The sequence below is a fragment of the Triticum urartu genome, chromosome 4, assembly GCF_003073215.2.
Source record: "Triticum urartu cultivar G1812 chromosome 4, Tu2.1, whole genome shotgun sequence".
Classification (NCBI taxonomy): Eukaryota; Viridiplantae; Streptophyta; class Magnoliopsida; order Poales; family Poaceae; genus Triticum; species Triticum urartu.
Window position 1 is genome coordinate 560,841,258 of NC_053025.1, and position 13,420 is coordinate 560,854,677.

The window sequence follows — 13,420 nt, forward strand, 5'->3', positions numbered from 1 at the left end:
TAGATTTTTGCAATAAGTATGTGAGTTCTTTATGATTAGTGTTGAGTCCATGGATGATATACGCACTCTCACCTTTCCGCCTTTGCTAGCCTCTCTAGTACCGTGCAACTTTCGCCGGTACCATAAACCCACCACATATCCTTCCTCAAAACAGCCACCAACCTACCAATTATGGCATTTCCATAGTCATTCTGAGATATATTGCCATGCAACTTTCCACCGTTCTGTTTATTATGACACGCATCATCATTGCCATATTGCTTTGCATGATCATGTAGTTGACATCGTATTTGTGGCAAAGCCACCGTTCATCATTTTTTGTACATGTCACTCTTGATTCATTGCACATCCCGGTACACCACCGAAGGCATTCACATAGAGTCATATTTTGTTCTAAGTATCGAGTTGTAATTCTTGAGTTGTAAGTAAATAGAAGTGTGATGATTTTCATTATTAGAGCATTGTCCCATGTGAGGAAAAAAAGAGAGAAAGGCCAAAAAAGGCCCAAAAATTAGAGAAAAAGAGAGAAGGGACAATGTTACTATCCATTTTGCCACACTTGTGCTTCAAAGTAGCACCATGATCTTCATGATAGAGAGTCTCCTATGATATCACTTTCATATGCTAGTGGGAATTTTTCATTATAGAACTTGGCTTGTATATTCCAATGATGGGCTTCCTCAAACGCCCTAGGTATTCATGAGCAAGCAAGTTGGATGCATACCCACTTAGTTTTATTTTTGAGATTTCATAAACTTATAGCTCTAGTGTATCCGTTGCATGGCAATCCCTATTCACTCACATTGATATCTATTGATGGGCATCTCCATAGCCCGTTGATATGCCTAGTTGATGTGAGACTATCTCCTTCTTTTTGTCTTCTCCACAACCACCATCTATTCCACCTATAGTGCTATATCCATGGCTCACGCTCATGTACTGAATGAAAGTTGAAAAAGTTTGAGAACGTCAAAAGTATGAGACAATTGCTTGGCTTGTCATTGGGGTTGTGCATGATTTAAATATTTTGTGTGATGAAAGATGGAGCATAGCTAGACTATATGATTTTGTAGGGATAAGCTTTCTTTCGCCATGTTATTTTGAGAAGACATAATTATTTTGTTAGTATGCTTGAAGTATTATTCTTTTTATGTCAATATTAAACTTTTTTTTTGAATCTTACGGATCTGAACATTCACGCCACAATAAAGAGAATTACATGGATAAATATGTTAGGTAGCATTCCACATCAAAAATTCTATTTTTATCATTTACCTACTCGAGGACGAGCATGAATTAAGCTTGGGGATGCTTGATACGTCTCCAAGGTATCTATAATTTTTGATTGTTCCATGCTATTATATTATCTATTTTGGATGTTTTATATGCATTAATATGCTATTTTATATAATTTTGGGGACTAACCTATTAACCTAGAGCCTAGTGCCAGTTTCTGATTTTTTCCTTGTTTTAGAGTTTCGTAGAAAAGGAATACGAAACGGAGTCCAAATGGAATAAAACTTTCGCCATGATTTTTCTTGAACCAGAAGACACCTAGGAGACTTGGAGTACAAGTCAGAGGAGTCTCGAGGCGGCCACAAGGGTGGGGCGCCCCCCCTGACGTTGTGGGCCCCTCGTAGCTCCCCTGACCTAATTCTTTCGCCTATATATAGTATTATACCCCAAAAACATCCAGGGGAGCCACGAAACCACTTTTCCACCACTGCAACCTTCTGTACCCGTGAGATCCCATCTTGGGGCCTTTTCCGGCATCCTGCCGGAGGGGGAATCGGTCACGGAGGGCTTCTACATCAACACCATTGCCTCTCCGATGAAGCGTGAGTAGTTTACTTCAGACCTACGGGTCCATAGCTAGTAGCTAGATGGCTTCTTCTCTCTCTCTCTCTCTCTCTCTCTCTCTGATTCACAATACAAAGTTCACCTTGATGTTCTTGGAGATCTATTTGATGTAATACTCTTTTGTGGTGTGTTTGCCGAGATTCGATGAATCGTGGATTTATGATCAGCTTACCTATGAATATTATTTGAATCTGCTCTGAATTCTTATATGCATGATTTAATATCTTTGCAAGTCTCTTCGAACTATCGATTTGGTTTGGCCAACTAGATTGGTTTTTCTTGCAATGGGAGAAGTGCTTAGCTTTGGGTTCAATCTTGCGGTGTCCTTTCCCAGTGACATTAGGGGCAGCAAGGCACGTATTGTATTGTTGCCATTGAGGATAACAAGATGGGGTTTTCATCATATTACTTGAGTTAATCCCGCTACATCATGTCATCTTGCTTAATGCGTTGCTCTGTTCTTATGAACTTAATACTCTAGATGCAGGCAGGAGTCGGTCGATGTGTGGAGTAATAGTAGTAGATGCAGAATCGTTTCGATCTACTTGACACGAACGTGATGCCTATATTCATGATCATTGCCTTAGATATCGTCATAAATTTGCCCTGTTCTATCAATTACTCGACAGTAATTTGTTCACCCACCGTAATAATTTCTATCGTGAGAGAAGCCACTAGTGAAACCTATGACCCCCGGGTCTATTTTCCATTATATAAGTTTTCGATCTACAATTCTAGTTTAATATTTACTTTCCTTTGCAATCTTTTACTCTCCCTTCCATAAACCAAAAATACCAAAAATATTACTCTATCATTTATCCATCTCTATCAGATCTCACTTTGCGAATAACCGTGAAGGGATTGATAAGCCCTTTGTCGTGTTGGTTGCAAGTTGGTGTTTGTTTGTGCAGGTATTCGGTGGCTTGTTGCGTAGTCTCCTACTGGATTGATACCTTGGTTCTCAAAACTGAGGGAAATACTTACGCTCCTTTGCTGCATCATCCTTTCCTCTTCATGGGGAAAACCAACGCAAGCTCAAGAGGTTGCAGGCGGCAGCTCGGCCTCGTGTAACAGATCCGCCATGAATCGATGTAACCCCGCCCCAGCGGGTCCTGACACCCCCAGGTCATTATTCCAACCCTCTGGATAACATGATTGCTGCGGCTGGCGGCTCTTCCAGTAGAAGGCGAATCTCCCACTACAGTCGAGGCCCGGAAGGCCATGGAGCTTCTTCAAACAGCGGTAGCTCAGTAGGCAGCTTACTCATATAGTCGCGAGCGAATTCATTCAACTCCACGCCACAACCGAAGTTATAGCCGGCACATTGAGTCGCCGGCGGTTTCCAGCAGCGAGCGGCATCGTAACCAATCGCGTGGGCATGACCCGCCGCGTGATGATAAGAATGTTCAAGCCTTGATGGATCAGGCTAGGGTACGTCAAGAGGCATAGCTGGCGGCTCCGTTAGTGGCTCATCAATGGCTTTAGTTGAACCCTTCGACGTGTGTAGAGGCTGGGATGACTTCCAGGATGGTGGGTGTGCCGTGCCTAGCGCCGGCTCTGCGCAATGAGTGTTTTCCTAAGGACTTCAAGGGACCTCGAAAGGTGCCCAATTACATAGTTGATCAGCCTCCTGAGGCTTGGATTTGCGAGCTATGAGTTGGCTATGGATATGTTAGATGTTAACGACACTGTGTGCACCAATTACTTCACAATGATGCTGGATGGGCCGGCTCGAACCTGGTTGAAGGGATTACCTACCAATTCTATCAGTTCGTGGGCTGAGTTGAAGGTGTGCTTTATTCAGAATTTTAAAGACACATGTAAGCAGCCCCTGTCGATCATTGATCTGTATGCTTGTGTACAGCGAGAGGATGAATCGGCCCACCACTGGGTTCGCCGGGTTTCAGCCATTATCCACTCATCGGATAGCATCAACGCCGGCTCTAGTGTTCTAATTCTAGAGAAAAATTGCCGTTTTACGCCTCTCAAGCAGAAGTTAGGGTGGCTTAAACGTCACTGCAATGACATGGGGGAGCTTATGGTGGCTCTCATCAAATACGCCGACTCTGATAATAGTAAGGACCCTGGGTCTGATGAGGAGAAGTCCAATAAGGGGAAGAAGAACGACAATGGAAAAGGGTAGCAGCCAAACATGACAGGGCATAACCAAGGTAGTAATGGTAAACACAAGCAGCCTGACGGCGGGTCAGATTTTGTGGCCAATACCAATACACAGAGTAATGGTCAACGTTGTAAGGGAAAGCCACAACCTCGGTTTGGAGGGCCAAAGCTCAACCTTGAGGCAATGTTGAACCAACTTTGCCCAAAGCACAGTTTTCAGGATAGACCGTCAACTCATCTGTGGAAAGACTATTTTATCATGAAGGAATATAAGAACTCAGGTTTTCATCAGGACCACAGTAATAATAATGGCCCATGCAGTAGGTCAAGATCCGGCTCTCAGGGGGCCGACTTTGGAGGTGGCGGTTCAAATTCAGGATATCAAGGTCAAGGTAACCACGGCGGTTATAATCAGCAACCCAATCAGGGTAACTAGCAACAACAGTCAGGGTATCAGAGTAATCCAAAGTAGCTTAATAGTGGCCAATATCATGTTTTCACTACAAGCCTGTGCAAGCAAGATCAGAAGGTTCATAAATGAGCGGTAAGCGTAGTTGAGCCGGCGGTACCTCGATACTTATGATGGTCAGAGCAGCCAATTATATGGAACCGTGAGGATCACCCGCCCCGGGTCAACAATCCGAGTCAGCTGGCTTTAGTGGTAGCCCCTCAGGTTGGAGGTTACAAGTTCACTAAAGTGCCTATGGATGGAGGTAGTAGTATCAATATCCTTTATTATAATACTTTTCACCGTATGAATTTGACTGGATCTTAAGCCATCCTCTATAGTATTTCACGGGGTAGTGCCTGGTAAGTTGGCATACCCAGTTGGTAAGATTTCTTTGGAAGTAGCCTTTGGCAATGAATATGATTACATGGCAGAAACATTGAGCTTTGAAGTGGTCAAGATCAAAAGCCCCTATCACGCTCTGTTTGGACGGCCGACTTACGCCAAGTTTATGGTGCGACCTTGTTATGTGTATCTGCAGCTTAAGATGCCATGTCGAAAGGGTACCATTACAGTCCATGTGGACATGAAAATGGCATTTGAATGTGAAGAAGGTGATGCTGCTTACGTGGAGGCTGCCTGTGCTACAGAAGAGTTGAAGTTTTATAAAAATAATGTTGACCCGGCAGATATGACTACATTGAAGAAACCAACCACATAGCAGGCCCCTTTGCCAAAATTTAAGTCGGCAGATGACACTAAACATGTTGATTTTGTCCTTGGCAACTCATCCCAGCAGTTCACTATCAATGCTAATATGGATGCAAAATAGGAAAGCGCGCTCATCATGTTCATCCATGAGAATCGGGACATCTTTGCATGGAAGCCTTCAGATATGCTGGGTGTACTAAGAGAACTCACTGAGCACACTCTCAACGTTGATCCTAAATTTAAGCCGGTCAAGCAGTTCCTTCATCGTTTTAATGAAGAGAGGCAAAAGGCCATTGGAGAAGAGGCGGCCTGGCTCTTAGCGGTTGGGTTCATCGTCAAAGTTTTTCACCCTGAGTGGTTGGCTAACCCGGTGCTAGTACTTAAGAAAAATGGCACTTGGCGTATGTGTGTGGATTACACAGACCTCAATAAAGCTTGCCCAGCCGATCCTTTTGCTCTTCCCCATATTGATCAGATCATAGATGCCATGGCAGGTTCTGAGCTTTTAAGCTTCTTGGATGCATATTATAGTTATCATTATATTAAGATGTAAGTTAAATACCAAGAGAAGACGGCTTTCATCACACCTTTTGGAGCTTTCTGCTACGTTTCTATGACTTTTGGGCTCAAAAGTGTGCAGGCGACTTATCAAGGTTGTGTTCAAAATTGTCTTCATAACCAAATTAGACGCAATGTTCATGCTTATGTGGATGATATTGTTGTGAAGTCCAGAAAGAAGGAGACTCTTCTAGATGATTTGAAAGATACCTTTGATAATCTCCGGGTTTACAAAATGATGCTTAACCCGACCAAATGTGTTTTTCGTGTGCCTGCAGGTAAAGCTCTTGGGTTTTCTGGTCTATGAGACAGGTATTGAAGCTAACCCAGAGAAAATCAAAGCTACCACTTCATTGGCTAAGCTGGCATGCGTCAATGATGTCCAGTGTTTGGCGGGTCGCATTGCAGCTTTAAGCCGGTTTATCAGCCGCCTAGGAGAGAAGGCTATTCCTCTATACCATATGATGAAGAAAACAAATCATTTTGTCTGAAGTGATGCTGCTAATGAGGCGTTTGAGGCGCTTAAAAAACAGTTAGCTGAGCCACTGGTTCTTGCAGCTCCTATTGAGAAGGAGCCTTTGCTCTTATATGTGGCTGCTAACAGTAGAGCCGTCAGTGTGGCGGTTGTAGTGGAAATAAAAGAGAAGGTTAAGGAATATCTAGTTCAAAGGCTGGCTTATTATGTCAGTGAGGTCTTAATTGAGTCTAAGCAGAGATACCCACATTGCCGGAAGCTAGTTTATGGGGTGTTCATGGCCAGTCACAAGTTCAAGCATTACTTCCTTGGTCATCCCATTATCGTGGTTAGTTCTGCTCCTTTAGGGGATATTATTTAGAACAGAGAAGCCACAGGCCGAGTGGCCAAGTGGGCCATTGAGCTTGGACCCCATGGTCTGAAATATATGCCAAGGACAGCTATCAAGTCTCAAGATCTTGTGGATTTCATCAACGACTAGACAGAGTTGCAGACACCTAAAGAGAAGCCTGATAATACATATTGGACTATTTACTTTGATGGGTCTAGGAAATTGGAAGGCTTGGAGGCTGGAGTTATTTTGACTTCCCCACGAGGTGACAAATTTTGCTATGTTTTAAGGCTTATGTTTCCTTGCACTAATAATGCAGCTGAGTATAAGGCCTTGCTTCATGGCCTGGAGGTGGCCAAGGATATGAATCTAAGCCGGGTCAGGTGCTTTGGCGACTCAGATTTGGTGGCTCAGCAGGTCTCCGGCACTTGGGATTCTAAAGACCCACTCATGGCGGCTTATCGTTGGCAGTTGATAATATCACTGGTCACTTCAAAGGTTATTAGGTGGAGCATCTGGATCGAAGGAAGAACAAGGCGGCTGATGCTTTGAGCCGGCATGGGTTGCAGTGTAAGCCGGTACCCCCTAATGTCTTTCTTGACGTATTGCATAATCCTTCAGTTAAGTTGCCGGCTGGAGAAGATCTTGCTGTTCCTGACCCGGAGGCACAGTTGGTGGCGTCTCTCCACGCCATCCCTGATTGGAAAGTTCCCTATTTGGCTTATATGACCCGGGGTGAGTTACCTGACGATGAAGCTTTGGCCAGACAGATAACCCGGCCGTCTAAATCTATGACTATTGTCAATGGCGAGTTACTCCGATGCAGCGTCACAGGCGTGTTCCGACGCTGCGTTTCTCCTGAAGAAGGTCGTGGGATTCTAAGGGAGATACATGAAGGTGATTGTGGCCATCACGCCAGTTCTAAATTTCTTGTGGCTAAAGCCTTTCATCACGGATTTTATTAGTTGGCGGCTCATGCTCATGCAGAAGATCTGGTTAGCAAGTGTCATGGATGTCGGAAATTTTCTAGACGAGCTCTCCTGCCAGCTCAAGAATTGAGGATGATTCCAATTACTTGGCCATTTTCAGTCTGGGGGCTTGATATGGTTGGACCTTTCAAGAGGTCTAAGGATAATAAGACCCACCTTCTAGTGGCGCTTGACAAGTTTACTAAGTGGGTTGAGGCAGAGCCAGTCAGTAAGTGTGATGCGGTAACATCGGTTCAATTCATCAAGAAAGTCATATTTCATTTTGGCTACCCTCACAGTATCATAACTGATAATGGCACTAATCTGTCTAAGGGTGCTATGAGAGAGTTTTGTCAACGAGAACATATTTGTCTTGATGTTTCATCAGTGGCTCATCCATATTCTAATCGTCAAGCTGAGAGGGCCAATTAGGAAATCTTGAAAGGTGTAAAACCCCGGCTTATGGTTCCTTTATAGTGAATGATACATCTCCAACGTATCTATAATTTATGAAGTATTCATGCTATTATATTATCAGCCTTGGATCTTTTATATGCATTTATATTCTATTTTATATGATTTTTGGGACTAACCTATTAACCTAGTGCCCAGTGCCAGTTTCTGTTTTTTCCTTGTTTTTGAGTTTTACAGAAAAGGAATATCAAACGGAGTCCAATTGACGTGCCAATTGTTGACGATTTTTTCTGGAGCAAAAGAAGACTCCAGAGTAAAAGAGTTGGGCCAGGAGAGTCCCGAGGCGTCCACGAGGGTGGGGGCGCGCCCACACCCCAGGCACGTGGGCCTACCTCGTGGATGCCTCAGGCACCTCCTTGACGTGAGACCGACGCCAAAAATTCCCATAAATACAGAAACCTCGGAAAATTAACCTAGATCGGGAGTTCCGCCGCCAGAAGCCTCCGTAGCCACCGAAAACCAATCTAGGCCTCTCTGGCACCCGACCGGAGGGGGCCATCATCACCGGAGGGCATGGAGGAGGATCCGGGAGGGGCCATCATCACCATGAAGGCCAAGGACTAGAAGGAGAACCTCTCCCCATCTAGGGGGGAGGCCATGGAGGAGGAAGCACAAGGGGGGGAACCTCTCCTCCTCTCTCTCGGTGGCACCGAAGTGCCATTGGGAGGGGAATCATCGCCGCGGTGATCGTCTTCATCAACATCACCATCCTCATCTCTTTTACGCGGTCCACTCTCCCGCACCCCACTGTAATCCCTACTTGAACATGGTGCTTTATGCCACATATTATGATCCAATGATGTGTTGCCATCCTATGATGTTTTGAGTAGATATCTTTTGTCTTTGGGTTGATTGATGATCAAGATTGGTATGAGTTGTATGTTTTACTTTGATGCTGTCCTATGGTGCCCTCTGTGTCGCGCAAGCGTGAGGGGTTCCCGCTGTAGGGTGTTGCAATACGTTCATGATTCACTTATAGTGGGTTGGTGAGTGACTGAAACACAAACCCGAGTAAGGGGGTTGATGCATATGGGAATAAAGAGGAGTTGATGCTTTAATGCTATGGTTGGGTTTTACCTTAATGATCTTTAGTAGTTGTGGATGCTTGCTAGAGTTCCAATCATAAGCGCATATGATCCAAGTAGAGAAAGTATGTTAGCTTATGCCTCTCCCTCATATGAAACTGCAATAGTGATTACCGGTCTTGTTAACAATTGCCTAGGACAATTCCGCACACCGATCCACCATTATTCCACACTCTCTATTTATAATACTTAGTAATATATTCTAACTTTATGATAACAGCACCTACTTTCATATTTTAGCTCTCCGATATCATACAAAGTTATCCACCTCATACCCACAACGTAGTTTTATTTCTAGTTTCTAGTTGGAAGCAAACGTTCGGTGTACGTAGAGTCATATCAGTGGAAGATAGGGCTTGAGAGAATATTGATCTTACCTTAAGCTGGGTTCGACACTCCGTACTTATCACTTCCATCTTTGGAAATGGCGACGATGATTCCCTGCACTTGGGGATTATCAAGCTCTTTTCTGGCGCCGTTGCCGGGGAGCAATAGCGTGAGGTTGATATTCTCGTGTGTGCTTGTTTGCTTTCCTTCACTAAGTAGATTTTGTTTTTCCCTTTTTGTTTTTGTTTAGTTGTGGGTGAAACATACAAATTTTTTAAAAGAATGAAAATAAAAAAATTACTTGCCTCTCATACCTAATAAGTTTTTCAAAAAGAGAAGTGATTGGAAAGTTATGCATTGAAGAAGTGAGGGTCGACCTTGAGCACTTGTGTTCATGCTCACGGAAACAATGTAGAATTTTTCATGGAAGTTTCTCTGTAAATAATTATCCCCGTATATATATCCATTGTATTATAAAAATAATGTGCCAAGCTTTGGTTTTAGGATGGTTAGATTGCTTGTTTACTATGTGCAGAACAAAAACAGAAACTTGTGCTGTAGCGCGTGATTTTACATTTTTTATCGGAAAGTCGAATGGTTCTGAAACTTTTTGCACATTACTTCTGTATAAAAGTTTCAAATTTTCAAATTTATTTCATAATTTGTGGAGTTACAGAAGTTTACTAAACCTCCAGATTACTACAGACTGTCCTATTTTAGACAGATTCTGTTTTCTATGTGTTGTTTGCTTATTTAGATGAATCTATGAGTAGTATCGGAGGGTATGAACCATGGATGAGTTGGAATACAGTAGATATTACACAAATATGAATTTATAATGAGTTCACAACAGTACCTAAAGGTAGTGATTTGCTTTATTATACTAACGGATTTCACAAAGTTTTGTGTGGATGAAGTGTTCGAAGAACGAGGAGTTACCGATGTGAGAAGAATAAAGAGATGAAAGATATCAAGCTTGGGGATTCCCAAGGCACCCCAAGTAAATATTCTAAGTATACTCAAGCATCTAAGCTTGGGAATGCCCCGGTTGGCATCCCATCTTTCTTCTTCAACAATTATCGGCATACCTCGGTTTTTGTTTTGTTCACATGATTTGTGTCTTTTGTGTTTTTCTTTTTTCTTTAAGAACCATGATAGTATGAGATATACCTTAATTGGTTTATAGAATGCTTCATGTGCTTCACTTATATCTTTTAATATGATCTTATAGAATTGCTCTTTGTGCTTCACTTAAATCTTTTGAGTATGGTTTTATAGAATGCTTCATGTGCTTCACTTATATATTTTGAGATTGGATATGGGCTAGTTTATATTAATTGTAGAATGCTCCATGAACTTCACTTATATATTTTGGAGTATGAATAATACTATCATCTAAAGCAGGTTTGGAAGAGTGTCAACTTTAGGAACTAGTGATCCCGCTATTCCGAATGAGAAGAATTTTGCTTATGTCGAGAGTAGAAAAATTTCTATGCTCGTAGATCATGAATGGAATACTTTATGTGATGGTTATATTGTTGAACTCATTCATGATGCTACTGAAAATTATTATGAGGGAGGAATACATGCTTGTAGGAGTTGCAATAATATCAAGTTTCCTCTCTATGTGCTTAAAGTTTTGAAGTTATATTTGTTTTACCTTCCTATGCTAGTTGATTCCTGTTCCCATAAATATTGTGCTCAAAAAATCCCTAGGCATAGAAAGTGGGTTAGATTTAAATATGCTAGTCATATTCTTCATGATGCTCTCTTTATGTTTCATTTCTTATCTTTTATGTGAGCATAATTGAAATCATCATGCCAAGCTAAAAGGCACTAAAGAAAAGCGCTTGTTGGGAGACAAACCAATATTTATCCTTACTATTTTTGTGTGTTCTCGTGATTAAGCTACTGTAGTAATCATGTTTTATAGATTTTGTTTCAATAAAGTTCCAAGTAAGACCTTTGGAAAGACTTGGGTGAAAGTTAATGTGATCTTGCTGTTAAAAAACAGAAACTTTGCGCTGACGATATTAGCTGCCATTTTTTACAGAAGAGTGATTTGGTGCTGATTCTTTTTGAAGAAGATTAATAGACAAATTCCTCACGTCCACCAATTTATTTAATAATTTTTTGAGTAGCAGAAGTATGGTTAGTGTTCAGATCATTACAGACAGTTCTGTTTCTGACAGATTCTGTTTTCATTGCATAGTTTGCTTGTTTTCTAGTTTCTATGGCTTATATTTCTCAATATAAATTGTAGAAATGATATGGTAAAGTAGGAATTGTGTGAGAACAATTATGAACCTTGTATTTTACAGTACCAAAGTGAATGGTTTACTCTTTATCATACTAACCTATCTCACGAAGTTCCGTTAAGTTTTGTGTGATTGAAGTTTTCAAGCTTTGGGTGAGATATCGATATGAGGAGAATAAGGAGTGGAAAGACCCTAAGCTTGGGGATGCCCAAGGCACCCCAAGGTAATATTCAAGGAAGACTCAAGCGCCTAAGCTTGGGGATGCCCCGGAAGGCATCCCCTCTTTCGTCTTCAAAACTATCGGTATACCTTACTCGGAGCTATATTTTTATTCGTCACATGATATGTGTTTTCTTGGAGCGTATTTTCAATTTTACTTGCTATTTGAATAAAATCATGGGATCTGAATTATTAAATGAAAAATAATCCTCTCATGGCTAGTTAATTATTTGACTACTCAGTGTCCTTCATTATTATCTTTAGGAGTAGTTTGTCATTTACTCACGTGCTTCACATATATCCTATGAGTAAATGGTTGAATAATTGAATATCATAAATCTGAATTATATATGTTTCATATGCTTATACCATGGGGAGTAATGACTTCACATAGAATAAGTATAGGTAGTAAACTTATTGAAAGTTAGCAAACGTAGAATTGGTCACTTGAACAATTCATGAAAGAATATTGAAGGAAGAGAGATTTCACATATAAATAAACTATATTGGACATCTTTTGTAATTGTGAGCACTCATTAAAATATGACATGCTAAAAGGTTGATGTCGGACAAGGAAGACAACGTAATGGGATATGTTTTCTTATATCCGAAATAAAGTATATTGTCTTGGATCATCCAACATGTTGACCTTGCTTTTCCCCCTCATGCTAGCCAAATTCTTTGCACCAAGTAGAGATACTACTTGTGCTTCCAAACATTCCTTAAACCAGTTTTGCCATGAGAGTCCACCATACCTACCCATGGATTGAGTAAGATCCTTCAAGTAAGTTGTCATCGGTGCATGCAATAAAAATTTCCCTCTAAATATGTATGATCTATTAATGTGGAGAAAATAAGCTTTATCCGATCTTGTGATGTGGAAGAAATAAAAGCGACGGACTGCATAATAAAGGTCCATATCACAAGTGGCAATATAAAGTGACATTCTTTTGCATTAAGATTTTGTGCATCCAACCATAAAAGCGCATGACAACCTCTGCTTCCCTCTGCGAAGGGCCTATCTTTTACTTTTATCTCCTACCTTATGCAAGAGTCATGGTGATCTTCACCTTTCCTTTTTACATTTTATCCTTTGGCAAGCACATTGTGTTGGAAAGATCCTGATATATATATATATATATCCAATTGGATGTAAGTTATCATGAACTATTACTGTTGACATTACCCTTGAGGTAAAAGGTTGGGAGGCGAATCTATAAGCCCCTATCTTTCTATGTGTCTAATTAAAACTTTGAACCCATAAATATCACGTGAGTGTTAGAATTATGAAAGATTAAATGATAGTTGAGTATGTGGAGTTTGCTAAATCAAAGCTCTGATATAGACCCTTCCTGAAAATAAGATGAATTGCAATTGTTTGATGACTGAGAATATAGTTTGTTAGTTTCAAAGAGAGTTTATGATCTATACTTTAACATGTGAATATCTTGTTACTTGATCATGAATTTTTTTTATGAAAATGAGCTACTATTATGATATATAATGATGCTAGAAAAACTAATTGGAACTATCATTGATGAAACTTATGCACTTGCTACCATTCACACTTCATAAATTATTTCTT